Below are 15249 nucleotides of genomic sequence, written 5' to 3' on the forward strand. Positions count from 1 at the left end.
TGTAGAAGAGACATAGACGAACATATTTCGTTGAGGAAGTATTGTCCTGTTCCTCACTCATTGGTACGTTTTTGTAAACCCATGGGATGAAGTATGTTGTACTTTATATGTAGAACATCTTGTAGAAGACTTTGGCTTGTGACCGTCCACCATGCAAGCTTTCGGAAGATGCTCATGCTATCGTGTTTTCAAGTCTAGATATCTTGATATGAATCATTAGTGATTGGAGAAGCCCGCTTCATGTGTAACACTTCAGAGAATGATAAGTTGATGAATCCATGTCATGAGGATGTTTCTCCCGTTGTTGATGCTAAGATTACGATTGAGTTTTCTCCATACATTCTTATTGATGCTGAGACCATGGAAGGATTTCCACCAGATATCCTTGTTGATGTCGATGTTATGGCCAGAGCTGTTCCAGAGATCGAAAAGGCTGGAACCATGATTATTCGTTGCTCCTCCATTCAGTGAGCATTTATATTGACGAACTGAGTTGAGAATCCAGTATACTGGGAGTTCAACCTGAGTGCTCTTGAAAGCATGACTGTATCGTGAAGCGACTTTGTAAGTGAATCCACGTTGTTGTGGAAGGTATCAGCAGAAATCTCCGTTCTCAGGTTGCCCAGTGTATGTTGAAGGATTTGGTGACATTCATGTATGAATGATGTTGCATCTGCTTCAGAAGTCTTATACTGAGATAATGAAGACTTATCGAATGCAGTGTCGATCGTGCTGGTGTTGAATCTGTCGAGATATTTGTGTCGAAGCCAGAGGTGTCATTATGGAAGGTGTACTCTTTGATTGGGAGTACAATTTGAAGGCTTCTTGAGTGTTGAAGCGTCATACCCCTTGAGCATGTCTTAGGTTTGATCTTCTGGGCCCCGACTATCTTCTGTTGATTCAGCATTCCTTTCGTTACAGCAGTGGGATTCAATACTTGTGCAGAAATCAGAGCTTTCTAATTTTGTGGCACACATGGACAATCCTGCAAGGCTATGTAGAAACTCCCAAAGTGTTCTTTACCATGTTTGGACATTATTTCAGCAATGAACGTCTCAGTGCTCGATTCGGAGAAATGTTAGATTCAACCAGTTGGTAAAATGCTAATGCGGTGAAGTTACCATTCATAACGTCTTACAGAGTTGCTAGCAGAATTAAGTCCCCATGATAGGATAGCGTGTGAGGAAATAAATGACGTAGACACGGGAGGAATGAGACTTTCCTGAGTGTGGAACCTCTTGATGAATGTCTATGCATCTTTTGCAGGTTCTTGCTTCAATCTCGTCAAAGTTCGAAATTCCTCCAAGTGCTCTGATGATGGGATGTCCGTGATGTGCAACCAAAGACGCTTTGTCAACATGGATCCACGCTCGTTTGAAGAACATGTCATATTCTGGATCATCCTGATTATGTGAAACTTGGTTTCTGTCCAGGTTAATCTTATGTCCACCTTGAGAGTGATGTAGCCATAAATATTTCTAAGCGATCCTTCAAGGTCTCTGATTGAGATGGGATCACGACTAGCTTGTTGCCGAGTGCTTCCTGCGGCTCCGAGGGTTTTCAATGGAATGGTGTTGATAGCGGTGCCAGCATGGACCAACGTTCTCCCGAATTCGTTTCTTCTGAGATTGAGTATGGTAAGCAGTCCCCCGTCGAACATCTCTTGATCTGTGGCTGGAGGCTCAAGAAGTATTTCCAGAATGAACTTCTTGACACGATGTGGTTCAGTGCTGTGAACATGTCACTCATTTGTTCCTTCGACGGATAGAGCAATCCACATTCGACCAAGGATTAAACTGCCTCTTTGACAGGTTGTTCAGAGAGTCGAGGTATTGATTGGGATAGGATCTGTGTACTCCTTCAGTCCCCAGTTGAATATTGTGTAGATCAACCTTCTCTTTGAAGATGTGCTTCAAAATATTGCAGTTACTTGTTGGGTGATTGATGAATCCATGAAGATGACAGTACCTGGGGTTCTCCATATTGCTTCAATTGGCTCTGTTTGATGAACATAAAGTTGATTGTATCATCTTGAACCCAGACTTCTGGTAACTCGATCACTTCAGGGAGGTTTGAGTCTGTCCAATCATTTCCCGTTTGTTGATGCTAGGTCGAGGTTTGTGCATCTTGGTTATCCGTTATGCTTTTGAAGGAGCTGAGGTATGCTTGCACGGCGGTTCGAATTTTCGTTTGCTCCCTTATGCAACAGCGTTTGTGGAAGGCTGGAGGTTGTACTGCATGTTGATCAGACGTCTGCTACCTCGAGCGCGGTTCTCCAGCCTTTGTAGCTTGTGTTCTTTCCAGTAAAGCGGGTGCAGTAGTCTCCGATCTCTTCGCCGCTTCATGAAGCTCTGAGAAGGTTTGGAAACGTAGATTTTCCAACAAAGCTCTATAAAACGAGATCATGTTGTTGATACAGAAGTCTACCAGTTATTTCTCTGTGACGCTTGGATCATGACAGTCCAGGGCCTGGGATCTGAATCTTTTCACATAATCATTGGGATGTTCATCGCTCCTTTGAAGCATCCTTCCTAGATCAGAGAGAGTGACTTTCTCTGACACTAAGAAGTATTTTTCATAGAAAGCATTAATCATCTCTCCCCAATCGGTGATACTTCCCGGTGCGTTGTACCAGGTGTATGCTCTGCCTCAGAGACTTCGAAAATTCCTTCAGACGGACGACATGGTTGTGCTCGTGTTCGCCCGAAACCGAGAAATGTGTTTTTGAGTATTGCACGTTCCATCATAAAGAATGAATGTTGGAGCGGTATAACCTTTTGGGAGAGTAATCCTCCGTATGGCAGCGGGATATGAAGGTTGACGAAGATGGACAGATGATGTCTTGTCTTTTCCTCGATCTTCATAAGAGTGCTCCAGGTCTTCACGAGTGATTGATGAAACTTGCAGGTTCCATTGCTGGAGAGTCATTTGCAGCTTTGCGGGATTCTTCATCATGTACAACATGGATTGGATAGATTTCAGGATCAGCAGTTGAAGATGTTTCTTTAACTTTTCTTTTCTCGTGCTGAGGCTGAGTTCGTTCAGACACAAGCTTTTCTGTGAGAGTTTTGGGATAAGTACACAACTCTTTCTATGCTGCAGCCACGTCAATCTGAACCTTCATGAGATCAATAATGGCAGGCTGATTTCCTCTGGTTTCATCAGGAGATCAACGAAGAGTAGATTGTTGATGGCACAAGTGTCGTCACTTGCAGGGGTGATCACTGGAGCACCAGTGTTTGGAGCAGTAGTAGTAGCAGGTTGCGTCGGAGGAGTGGCATTAGAGGTACCACTAGATCTTGCGATATTAGGATCGGGATTGAACCCATATTGGTAGACCTAAGACCGTCCATCCTTGTGAGAATTGAGATTGCAACCGAGAGAATGATCTCCCACTGTGGTCGCCAATCTGTAGATGGGGAAAAACGATTTGCTGGTTTTTAAGGAATTGAGGAGACGACCGTACAGAGGAGACTCCTCGAACCGAGCGAAATATTAAACCTCACACAGATGCACCGCTGCAAAGGGGGTGCTTTAGATTCGAGAGATCAATCTGTAGTACTCCGGCCTAAATCAAGACAATGACCGTTCCATAGTAAATTCGGTCACAAGAGAGGATGGGTTGATCTGTAAGAGGGAAGTTGGGAAATGTGTGGAATCAATAGTGATCAAAGATTATGGGTGTATGAATTCTGAATATGATAAGCTCTGAATGATTTAAATTGCTCAATTGAGAGTAGTTGCTCAATTGATGAGTTGACAATCTCATGTTGTCGATGAGACGTGAGATTGATGATACTGATGATGCCGATTCAATCACGATTCAGATACTTATTTATATTGCTGGAATTTTAGACACCATGATTCCATGAAGTGTGACAGTTGATGGAATCAAGGAGTGGGGAAGTGGATATCGTGTTTGAAACCAGTTGATCAACGTGTGGAGACTTGGTCGATTTTCCACCCACTACCTCGTGAATTCCTTCAACTGATTGCACGACTTGCTCACATTCCATCATGTGTTTGAACACACGTGTCGTATACCGCCAGACCAAAACCCTAAGTGATATCCCCCCAAGTGACACGATTGACGTCTCGTGGTTTGTTAGTCAATTGATGACTTCGTGGTTTGATGGGACGATGAGTCCATGTAGTTGCTGAGTTGAACATGATGTTCTGAAACTCATGAATTGAACATGTCATGAGACAGAGGTATAGTTCTTACGATGAAGTGAGAAAGTATTGCTCATTCGATAGATCGTTGAATATTGATTGTTGAACCAATATTACTTGGTTTGAGCAAATATTTATCATCTGAGCAAGTGTTGCTCATGTGATGAATTGTTGAATATTTGATCGTCTGAGCATGTGTTGCTCATCTTATGGGTTATTGGCAGCGTGCCAAAAATATTAATTAGAATACTGGTCATTGAACCGAGCATAATTAATAAAATTAATGACCATGAGGTCGTCATAAAATTATTAAGGTTGGAATCTGGAATGATGATCCTTGGATTCAGAAACCCTAATTTTATCAATTGATGATCAATTCATGGTTCGTCAGAAGTTTAACCATGGGACGAAGGAGGGAGCGACTACATGGGACCGTGGATCAACCATGTAGTGTCCATATGCTCACGTGAGCAAATACGAAGAAATCCTGGAGAGTTGACGATTTGTTGGTGGAAGAATGATTAAATGCTGGCTTAATCATTTATTCAAAATACCCGTCTGAGCCTTAGGTGAGAAAACCTAATTAATTACGACGGAGTGAGGGACCGACCATGGGGTCATGAAACCGACATTGGGTTGTCACGTGACCGCCTGAGGATCACTTCATAAAAATCCAAAGTGTTTGGAAGAGTTTTGGACCTAATACGAGCAATTGTGCAAATTAGGTCAAAACTGTGAAAATTGATGGGACCGGCTTCCGTGAGCCAAAGAGCCAATCTTGGTCGGTCAAGATAGCGTGCTCGTGTCCCCAAGGCATCCGCGTCTCAGTCCTGAGAATTTTGATATTTTCTGGCGTGCAATTGAGAACCCATTCGAGAAAATATGCCAAAAATAGGGTTTCGACGAAACTGAGGAAAACACCATGAGATGATGAAAAATAATTATAAAATAAGGAATGAGGAGGCGTGGGACCGCCGTGGTCAAGGCATGGTCGGCCGGTCGTGACCACGGTCCCGTGGTGCCTTTTCCTTAATTTATAATATTTTGATGATTTTATGAAAAATTCATGAATTTTGAGAAATTTGATGAATTTAGGGAGTTTCCATGAATTGAAGGAGTTTTCATGAGTTCATGGAAGTAAAATATTAAAATAATAAAAACACAGGCGTGTGGGACCATGGAGGCATGGCCGGCCGGCTATGGATCGGTCCCACGAGTTTTTCATAATTTTTTTAATATTTTTAGGTATTTTTGATGATTTGAGGGAATTTTTCCTAATTTGAGAGAAATACCATAAAATTAAGGAATTTGATGAATTCAAGGAAAATAGATAAATAATAATAAAATAATAAAGCAAAGGGCGTGTGGGACCGGCTACGGCATGGCCGTCCGGCTAGTGGCCCGGTCCCATAAGTTTTCATAATTTTCTTTTTTTTTATTATTATATGGTGATTTGTGCAAAAAATAACATGAAATCAATGAGTTTTTTCATGAAATTAGAGAAATAATAATAATAATAATAAAATAATAAGGAACTGTGGGGTGTGGGGCCGGCTGGGACCAAGGCATGGCCGATTGTCCAATGGTCACGCCCCACACTCCTTTTCTTAATTTTATATTACTTTTTATGGATTTATGAAAGTACCATGAAACCGAGGAGCTTCCTCGAGATGAAGGAGATTTGATCAGATGAGAGAATTTTCATCAAATCATGGAAAATAATAAAAATGTACTAAAAATATAAAATTGGCGTGGAACTGACCACGACACGGTCGGTAGGTCGTGTGTCCGTGTTCCCAGCACCTTGGTCAATATTTTTAATTATTTATTATTTTCTTCCCTATTTTGCATAGGTTCATCGTTTCGTTGTATTTTGAAATACTCGTTCGTGCGGTGACTGTTAGTGTATCGTCGTTGAATACACTTTCACCATTTGAATCAGGGCTTACTTAGAGGTAGCTCAGAAGCCCGGTTGTTGATTATTTGTTACTAATTGTGAAATTCAGTGGAGAATAATTCACAAAACTGAGTAATAAGATGTTTATTACTAATTCATAGGATCAGCTGAGGATTCGACTACGAATTCAGAATAATAAAGTGAGCATTACCATTCCATGGGATCGTAGATTCGACCATAGAATCGGAGTAATTAAGATTTATCTATTACCATTTATGAGACTAGTTGTGGATTCGATCATGAAATCGGAGTAATGAGATAATATAGTTATTGTTATTCTATGAGATCAAGCCGTGGATTCGATCATAGAATCAGAACAATTGTTATTGCCACTCCATGGGACCAGTCGTGAATTCGACCATGAAATAGGAGCAATTGTTATCGCCATTCCATGGGACCAGTCGTGGGTTCGACCATGGAATATGAGCAATTGTAATTAGGAATAATTAACTTTGTGGCTCTATACTAGCAGAGCAAGCTGTCTAGGAGCATTAATTAACCCGATATGAGCTTGTCGGCAAGTCATATTCTTTATATAGTCAGGGTAAATTCGTTGTTTTTTCCTGAAGACGTTATCGCTCTATACTAGCAGAGCAAGCTGTCTAGGAGCCGTCCATCTCGTGATACTATATAGAAATAATCACTGAAAGTGTTCAGTATTCATGAGATATGTCGTTGTCCAGTCGTGAGACTACATATCTACATGTACTCTGAGACAAAGTACTCTCCGTTGAGAATTCGATGAGAGACCCGTGTCTCGATACTCACGTCTGATTGCTGAATCAGAGCTTTGTGTAATTATGAGTTTAAGATTTTATCCCTTGTCGAAAATCCACCATCTACAAAGAGCTTCACACTAAAATCAGGTTTACGGACTTGTTTCTGTTTAACTTTGATTGTGTTTAATTAGAGATATCAAAACTCTTTGATATACTTTTCTCTAGATTGAGTCTGACTGTCTAGTTGATTCTCTAGAAAGTATATTTGAGTTTGTCTATTCAGATTTCCAAACGAAATATTGGGTGGTGTTGTTAGACCCCCGATTTTTCAATTAGTATCAGAGCAGGCAAACACGCTAAGACCTCATAAGTCTGTTTTTGTAGCAATTTGATTCTATGGACAGAGGTGTTATCTCTATAAACGTACCACCGGCCTTCGATGACACAAACTACCTATGGTGGAAATTTTTTATGCGAGCTTTTCTTCAAGCACGTGATTTTCAAACATGGGTATATATAGTTGATGGCTATGATGCTCCCGTTGTGGCAGTTGGAGATGTAAACGTTCCCAATAACATTGGTGAATACAGTCCTGCCATGATACTTGCTGCAAAGAAAAATTCCGACGGTTTGAATGCCATCATACATGCCATTACCCCAGATCTTCAGCACCACGTGACTACGTGCAATAAGTCTAAAGATGCTTGGGATATCTTAGAAACCGTATTCGAAGGGAATGCAGCAGAAAAAGAAGCAAGGCTTCAATACCTAGCATCTGACTGGGAAAACCTTCGCATGTCTGATAATGAAACATTTGATGAGTTTAATCACAAAGTTTCTGAAATTGTTAATGCATCTTTATTGGGTAATACTATTCCTGAAAAGGACATTGTGATGAAAATTCTCAGATCGTTACCATCTAGAAACGATTCTAAGAAATATGCCATTGAAGAAGCAAACGATCTTTGTACACTCTCCAGAAATACTCTTGTTGGAAAGTTAAAGATCTTTGATAATGAACACGCTAGAAAAGAGATGATTTCTCTTAAAGCTGCAAGCAATTCTGAATCCTCTAAGGATAAATCTGGTTCGGCAGATACTAAGGATGTTACTCCTCGACAATTTAGAAAATTCTTGAGAGACATGAAAAAGAGTTTTTGTAAAGGTGCAACATCTCCTAATGATGATGTACAATGCTATAATTGTCGAGGTTTCTTGCACTTGTCTGCAGTATGTCCTAGCTGGAGTCGTAGACAATCGGCATATGCAGCAGATTTTCCTACTCTTGATGATGGACCTGAACATTATAATCCTCAAGAGCTCATAGGAGAGGTTGCATTAGCTTCTGAAAAAATTCTTTCGGATACTGATTCTGACGAAGAAGTTTTCCATGTTGATCCAGTTGCTAATAATCTTCTTAGAGAATATCATCGGAAACTTTAGGAAGCTGATAGCACCATTTTCAGTGAGAAAGTTAAATATGACAGACTTCGTAGTCGGAATAAAGACTTGCAAGACCAACTTGATTCTAGTGGTGCAAGAGATTATCTCAACGAAATACGAAATCTTAAAGAAGAAATTGCCGAAGGTCGAGATCGGGAAATTACTCTTCAAGCAAAGCTAGATAACTTGGAAAACATTGAGATGAACTTGTTATTTGATTCGGAACGAGAAGATCTCAAAGTTCAATGTGAATCATCCAAGAATGATCTAGTTATTGCACTTGAGAAGGTAAAAAGTTTGGAAGAAGAAAACTTGAGCTTAAAAGAGAGTTTGTCTAGAAATAGCAGCTCAGATAAATTAACCTCGATACTGGGAGCATGTAGAATTCATCGTGATACACGAGGATTGGGCTATGAAGGAATAGACGCTCCTAGTATTTGCAAAGAGGTAAAATTTGTCAAAGCTAAATATTCTTCTCAACCCAAAACCTTCCACGGTTGACAAAAGTAAAGTATCTCTACCAACTACGGATGGCGAAAAGAAGAAATCTTGCCAAGCTCCAAAGCAAGCACATACATATTCAGGTAATACTAAACATAACTTTTTCCATTATACTAAACATTGTTCTTATTGTGGAAAACCAGGTCACTTGCAAAGGAATTGCAGATTTCTTAAACGAGATAAAACCAGATATGGTTCTGTTAGGATGACAAGATCTAATGTTCCAAACTGGAGAAAAACTGAGTCTCATAATATCAGTTCTTTCAGTATTTCCCCAAAGAAGTTGCACAATTATATTGGGGAGAAAAAGAAATACGTTGCTCCAAAAGCTGCTCAGAAATGGGTACCAAAGAAGACTAATAAAGCAACGAGTACTATTAAGAAGGATCTCCCAGACAAGAGTTTGACAAGGGATAACATCTTAAAAAGGTATGGAACATTTATTGAAAGTTTCAAAGAAGTTTTTAAATTCCTAGAGTCCATGCATGATTTTGTTTCGAATACCTGTAATGAGCAAGATTTTTCTCACCTCAACACAACCTGATTGTGTTGAAAGTGCATCCTCGCCAAGAAGCCCTAATAAATGCGGTGAGGATTGCAAAAGAATTGGGGCGCACATATTAAGTTGGGAAATTTATGAGCATGTGGAACAATTTATTGTTTCGAGCTGAGTTTAACTCGCTTGTATATTCCTCGAAACATGTGTTGGTAAGCTTTCGCTTTGATCAAGTTTATCTTCACCTAGTGACGAAAGTTATGAAAAGTTCCAATTACTTTGAGAATTGCTCTGACGCGAAACGGTCTGTGAATAACGGCTATATAACGTCCTCTGAGAATGTCTTAATGATTGGAATGAGATTTTAGATTACATAACCATGTATTCCTTAATCCGAAGTTTTCGAACTTTGTTGATTGAGAGAAACCAGAGGAATTGGCTTTGCCAAGTCCGCGAACCTAGTCCGCGAACTGACGGAATTTCTTGTACCGAGAATTTCTGCTGGGATTTTCCAAAAACTCGTTTGCGTGTAAGTCCGCGAACCTAGTCCGCGAACTGGCGAAAGTCTCTTTGCCGAGATTTTCTGCTAAGTTTGGAAAACTCTGCCGGTTGCCTTAAGTCCGCGAACTTGTTTGTGAGCTTAGGTGGTTATGATCTAAAGATGTGATCTGAACATGAAACTCAAATTACTAAGGAATGCTTTATGAAAACCGTGGCTATAAAGTTCATGAGCCGATTCAATCGAATCGAATCATCTTTGTTTCAATTGTGTCTTGTGTAGTTACATAAGATCTCATAGCAATTGAACAACTCTCTAACTAGTTCATTTAAGTAAATTGAACTAGTTATGGTGAAAAAGAATATGGTTAGATACCACATGTATGAGTCTTAATTACCTAACTGCATTTGTGATTGAATTTCTTAAATATAACAGGTTAGAAGCAATTATCAAAGCCATGGATGTTGGTTTTTATTGTCAAAGAATCTTTTTCATACTTTTATGGTAACCATTCTTGGTGTAAATCCTTGTGGAAAAGCTTATTCTTCCTTCTAAGCATATCAAGTCTTGTTTATACAAGTTTGTATCTTAGAAAAGATGATCACATATTGTGTATCGTTACCATGAGATAGTTCTAAAATTTTTAGTAACATGATCTCATGAGAGACTTTCAATGATTGGTTCTTACATCATATCACCTTATAGGATTTCTAAGATCCATTATAAATCCTTCTCTCTGGAGTAAGGTCGCTCTTGTTGTTCTTTCGGGAATGACATCAAATGGGGGAGAGTTCTTTTGAACTTGTGCTTAATGGTAATATCTTGCGGGGTGTGCGGCTGTGGAATTTTATAGGGGTTATCTTGTATCTTAAAACTCCTTGATGAATGCATTTAGCTTCGGCTTTATGATTGCATCTAAATTAAGTTGGTATGTATTTTTCTTTTAGTCTATGAAACGTCTCTTCTCGGAAATTTCATTAGGATTCCGTTCTTGTACCTTTGCCAATTTTATTGACAAAAAGGGGGAGAATTAATGTGTAGTGCTACTACATATACATATGGTTTTCGTATCATTGTGTAAGGGGGAGTGGTTTCCATGTGAGATGGAGTATTGACTAAGGGGGAGTGATACATATCACCGTAGTATTATTGTCAAAGTTGTCATACAATGAAACTTTGATGTTGTGTAATAATACTATGATGGATCTTCAACAAGTACAGGATGAACACATGAAGAGTTGAAGAACCAAGGAAATCAAGATTGTCGTTTTTACTTTTATAAAGTACAAGCCATATGTAAAATGGTTTTGTCACTAAAATTGACAAAGGGGGAGATTTTTAGAGCACTGCCGGTTGAACCCACTAGCGTTGGTATGTCAAGTTGGTTGTCAATTTTAGTTGCCAAAATGCATTCTTGATTTAGCATACTAAAGATAGTTTCAGACTAGATTAGGTCTAAGAAGTTGGATCGAAGCTATCCTTAAAGGATGAAGATTGAAGACTACAAGAAGACATCAACAATTACTTCATCAACAAAGGTATGTGATTGATTTCATTTGGATTCTTGTTCAATTCTACCTTTATAATCTATCAAGATATATGCTCACTATATGGAACAATTCCGATGACGGTAAATGTACATTTATGTATATATACTTGAGGTTATTTGATTCATGACTTTGGTGATAATAACCTTTATCCCTATAAAGGATCTCATGTTATAGTGAATGAGCTTGCGAATCCAATAAGCCAAGAATCACTAAATTCCGAGTTATAACGACAAAGTTATGAGTGATTTAAGTTCATTAGTAGGAAACATTCCATGGGCTTTGGAGTGGTCCGCGAACTTGGGCCCAATACGTGACTAAAAGGGATTTTTGGTCAAGTTGGTGATGTTTCCTTATCTAGGCAAGTTAGCTATTGGTCCAAACACTTTTGATTACCATATTAAAGTGTTTGTGATTCCTGCCTAAGTTAAAATGTGATTTATTCACATAAATATAATTTTTGCTAAATAAATTATTTATTTAATTATTTTGGCAAGAGTTTTAACTTAGGAAAAACTCTCATATTTAGGAGAGCCTTGTAAAAGGAAAATAGCTTTGCTTAGCTTCCAAGCTATTGTTCATTATAAATAATGAGTTCGCAAGTTTACACATTTTTATCCCTTTGAAAAATTGGCGTAAGCTCTGCAGGTTGTTTTCCACGTCTTCCGTTCTTCGTGAACGAGAGTGAGATAAAAGTCTTTGTATTAGGGATCACAAAGCCAAGTTGGATTTAATCTTCGTGATTGATCATACAACTTGTAATCTAGGTTTTTCACCTCTTGTCTATTCTTAGGTTTTCTCTTCTGATATAAAACCATTCAAGAGTTGTTGATCATAAACCCTAGGTTTTGATAGATTTCAGTTTCCGATCGTATACCAACACTTGTTAGTCGAAATCGTAGACTAGAAAGAAAAACTTCTTTTGAGGCATCTCGTAAAAATCCTTGAGAAGTTTTAAACAAGATATCTCTAGATTTATTCTAGTTGTTCTTGTGGTAGATTTATTAGGTTTTTATTATCTTGGAAATTGATCGTTGGAATCACCCAAGTTCACTTACGGAAATCAGGTTCACGGACTCCTTGTGTGTACGCATACTGATTGTAAGTTAAAACCCTAATCTACAAGTTTGTTTTGATATTACTTTTACCTAGTAATTGTTTTTATCAAAACAAACACAAGATTTCTGAAACCTTGATTCACATTTAAAGGGAAATCAAACTGGTGTTTTGTGCAAACAAAATATCAAATCGTATCGATCGTGGTAGTGTATCTTCTAAAGAGAACTTTGGGTTCTGGTAGAAGATTGTGTGAACAGATCCTAAAGAGAATCGGTATTCTGTTAGGAGTTCTACAAGTGCTGAAGAAGGTATTACATCTAGTCCGAATAGGTAGTAGGAATTTGGTGTAAAAGCTTATAATCAGTGTGTGTTTATTCTGGGCTAGGTCCCGGGGTTTTTATGCTTTTGCTGTTTCCTCGTTAACAAAATCTGGTGTCTGTGTTATTTATTTTCCACATTATATTTTATTTATATAATTGAAATAATACAGGTTGTACGTTAATCAATCATAGTTGTTAAATCCGACCTTGTTTGTTGGGTAAGACTTGATTGATCTTGAACATTGATTTTGTTATTTTCACATTGTTAGACCAGTCTGGACTAACCCTATTTCAAATGGACACTGTGTTGAAATATTACTTTAGTGATTGTTGCTTAAAGAGGTTTATACACGATGGATGTTGAATAGGTTGTGATTAAAGCAAAAGACTTTGTTTCAAGAGCTTCACACTAAAATCAGGTTTACAGACTTGTTTCTGTTTAACTTTGATTGTGTTGAAATAGAGATATTAAAACTCTTTGATATACTTTTCTCTAGATTGAGTCTGACTATCTAGTTGATTCTCTAGAAAGTATATTGGAGTTTGTCTATTCAGATTGTCAAACGAAATATTGGGTGGTGTTGTTAGACCCCCGCTTTTTCAATAGGTCTAAGAAGTTGGATCAACAAAGGTATGTGATTTATTTCATTTGGATTCTTGTTCAATCTACCTTTCTAATCTATCAAGATATGTGCTCACTATATGGAACAATTCCGATGACGGTAAATGTACATTTATGTATATATACTTGAGGTTATTTGATTCATGACTTTGGTGATAATAACCTTTATCCCTATAAAGGATCTCATGTTATATTGAATGAGCTTGCGAATCTAATGAGCCAAGAATCACTCAATTCCGATTTATAACGACAAAGTTATGAGTGATTTAAGTTCATTAGTAGGAAACATTCCATGGGCTTTGGAGTGGTCCGCGAACTTGGGCCCAATAGTGACTAAAAGGGATTTTTGGTCAAGTTGGTGATGTTTCCTTATCTAGGCAAGTTATCTATTGGTCCAAACACTTTTGATTACCATATTAAAGTGTTTGTGATTCCTGCCTAAGTTAAAATGTGATTTATTCACATAAATATAATTTTTGCTAAATAAGTTATTTATTTAATTATTTTGGCAAGAGTTTTAACTTAGGAAAGACTCCCATATTTAGGAGAGTCTTGTAAAAGTAAAAAATCTTTTCTTAGCTTCCAAGCTATTGTTCATTATAAATAATGAGTTCGCAAGTTTACACGTTTTTATCCCTTTGAAAAATTGTCGTAAGCTCTGGAGGTTGTTTTCCACGTCTTCCGTTCTTCGTGAACGAGAGTGAGATAAAAGTCTTTGTATTAGGGATCACAAAGCCAAGTTGGATTTAATCTTCGTGATTGATCATACAACTTGTAATCTAGGTTTTTCACCTCTTGTCTATTCTTAGGTTTTCTCTTCTGATATAAAACCATTCAAGAGTTGTTGATCACAAGCCCTAGGTTTTGATAGATTTCAGTTTCCGATCGTATACCAACACTTGTTAGTCGAAATCGGAGACTAGAAAGAAAAACTTCTTTTGAGGCATCTCGTAAAAATACTTGAGAAGTTTTAAACAAGATATCTCTAGATTTATTCTAGTTGTTCTTGTGGTAGATTTATTAGGTTTTTATTAACTTGGAAATTGATCGTTGGAATCACCCAAGTTTACTTACGGAAATCAGGTTCACGGACTCCTTGTGTGTACGCATACTGATTGTAAGTTAAAACCCTAATCTACAAGTTTGTTTTGATATTACTTTTACCTAGTAATTGTTTTTATCAAAATAAACACAAGATTTCCAAAACCTTGATTCACATCTAAAGGGAAATAAAAATGGTGTTTTATGCAAACAAAATATCAAATCGTATCGATCGTGGTGGTGTATCTTCTAAAGAGAACTTTGGGTTCTGCTAGATGATTTGTGTGAAGAGTTCCTAAAGAGAATCAGTATTTTGCTAGGAGTTCTACAAGTGCTGAAGAAGGTATTACATCTAGTCCGAATAGGTAGTAGGAATTTGGTGTAACAACTTATAATCAGTGTATGTTTATTCTGGACTAGGTCCCGGGGTTTTTCTGCTTTTGCGGTTTCCTCGTTAACAAAATCTGGTGTCTGTGTTATTTATTTTCCACATTATATTTTATTTATATAATTGAAAAAATACAGGCCGTACGTTAATCAATCATAGTTGTTAAATCCGACCTTGTTTGTTGGGTCAGACTTGATTGATCTTGAACATTGATTTTGTTATTTTCACATTGTTAGACCAGTTTGGACTAACCCTATTTCAAGTGGACACTGTGTTGAAATATTACTTTAGTGATTGTTTCTTAAAGAGGTTTATACACGATGGATGTTGAATAGGTTGTGATTAAAGCAAAAGACTTTGTTTCAAGAGCTTCGCACTAAAATCAGGTTTACAGACTTGTTTCTGTTTAACTTTGATTGTGTTGAAATAGAGATATTAAAACTCTTTGATATACTTTTCTCTATATTGAGTCTGACTATCTAGT

The sequence above is a fragment of the Papaver somniferum genome, chromosome 9, assembly GCF_003573695.1.
Source record: "Papaver somniferum cultivar HN1 chromosome 9, ASM357369v1, whole genome shotgun sequence".
In the NCBI taxonomy this organism is placed as follows: domain Eukaryota; kingdom Viridiplantae; phylum Streptophyta; class Magnoliopsida; order Ranunculales; family Papaveraceae; genus Papaver; species Papaver somniferum.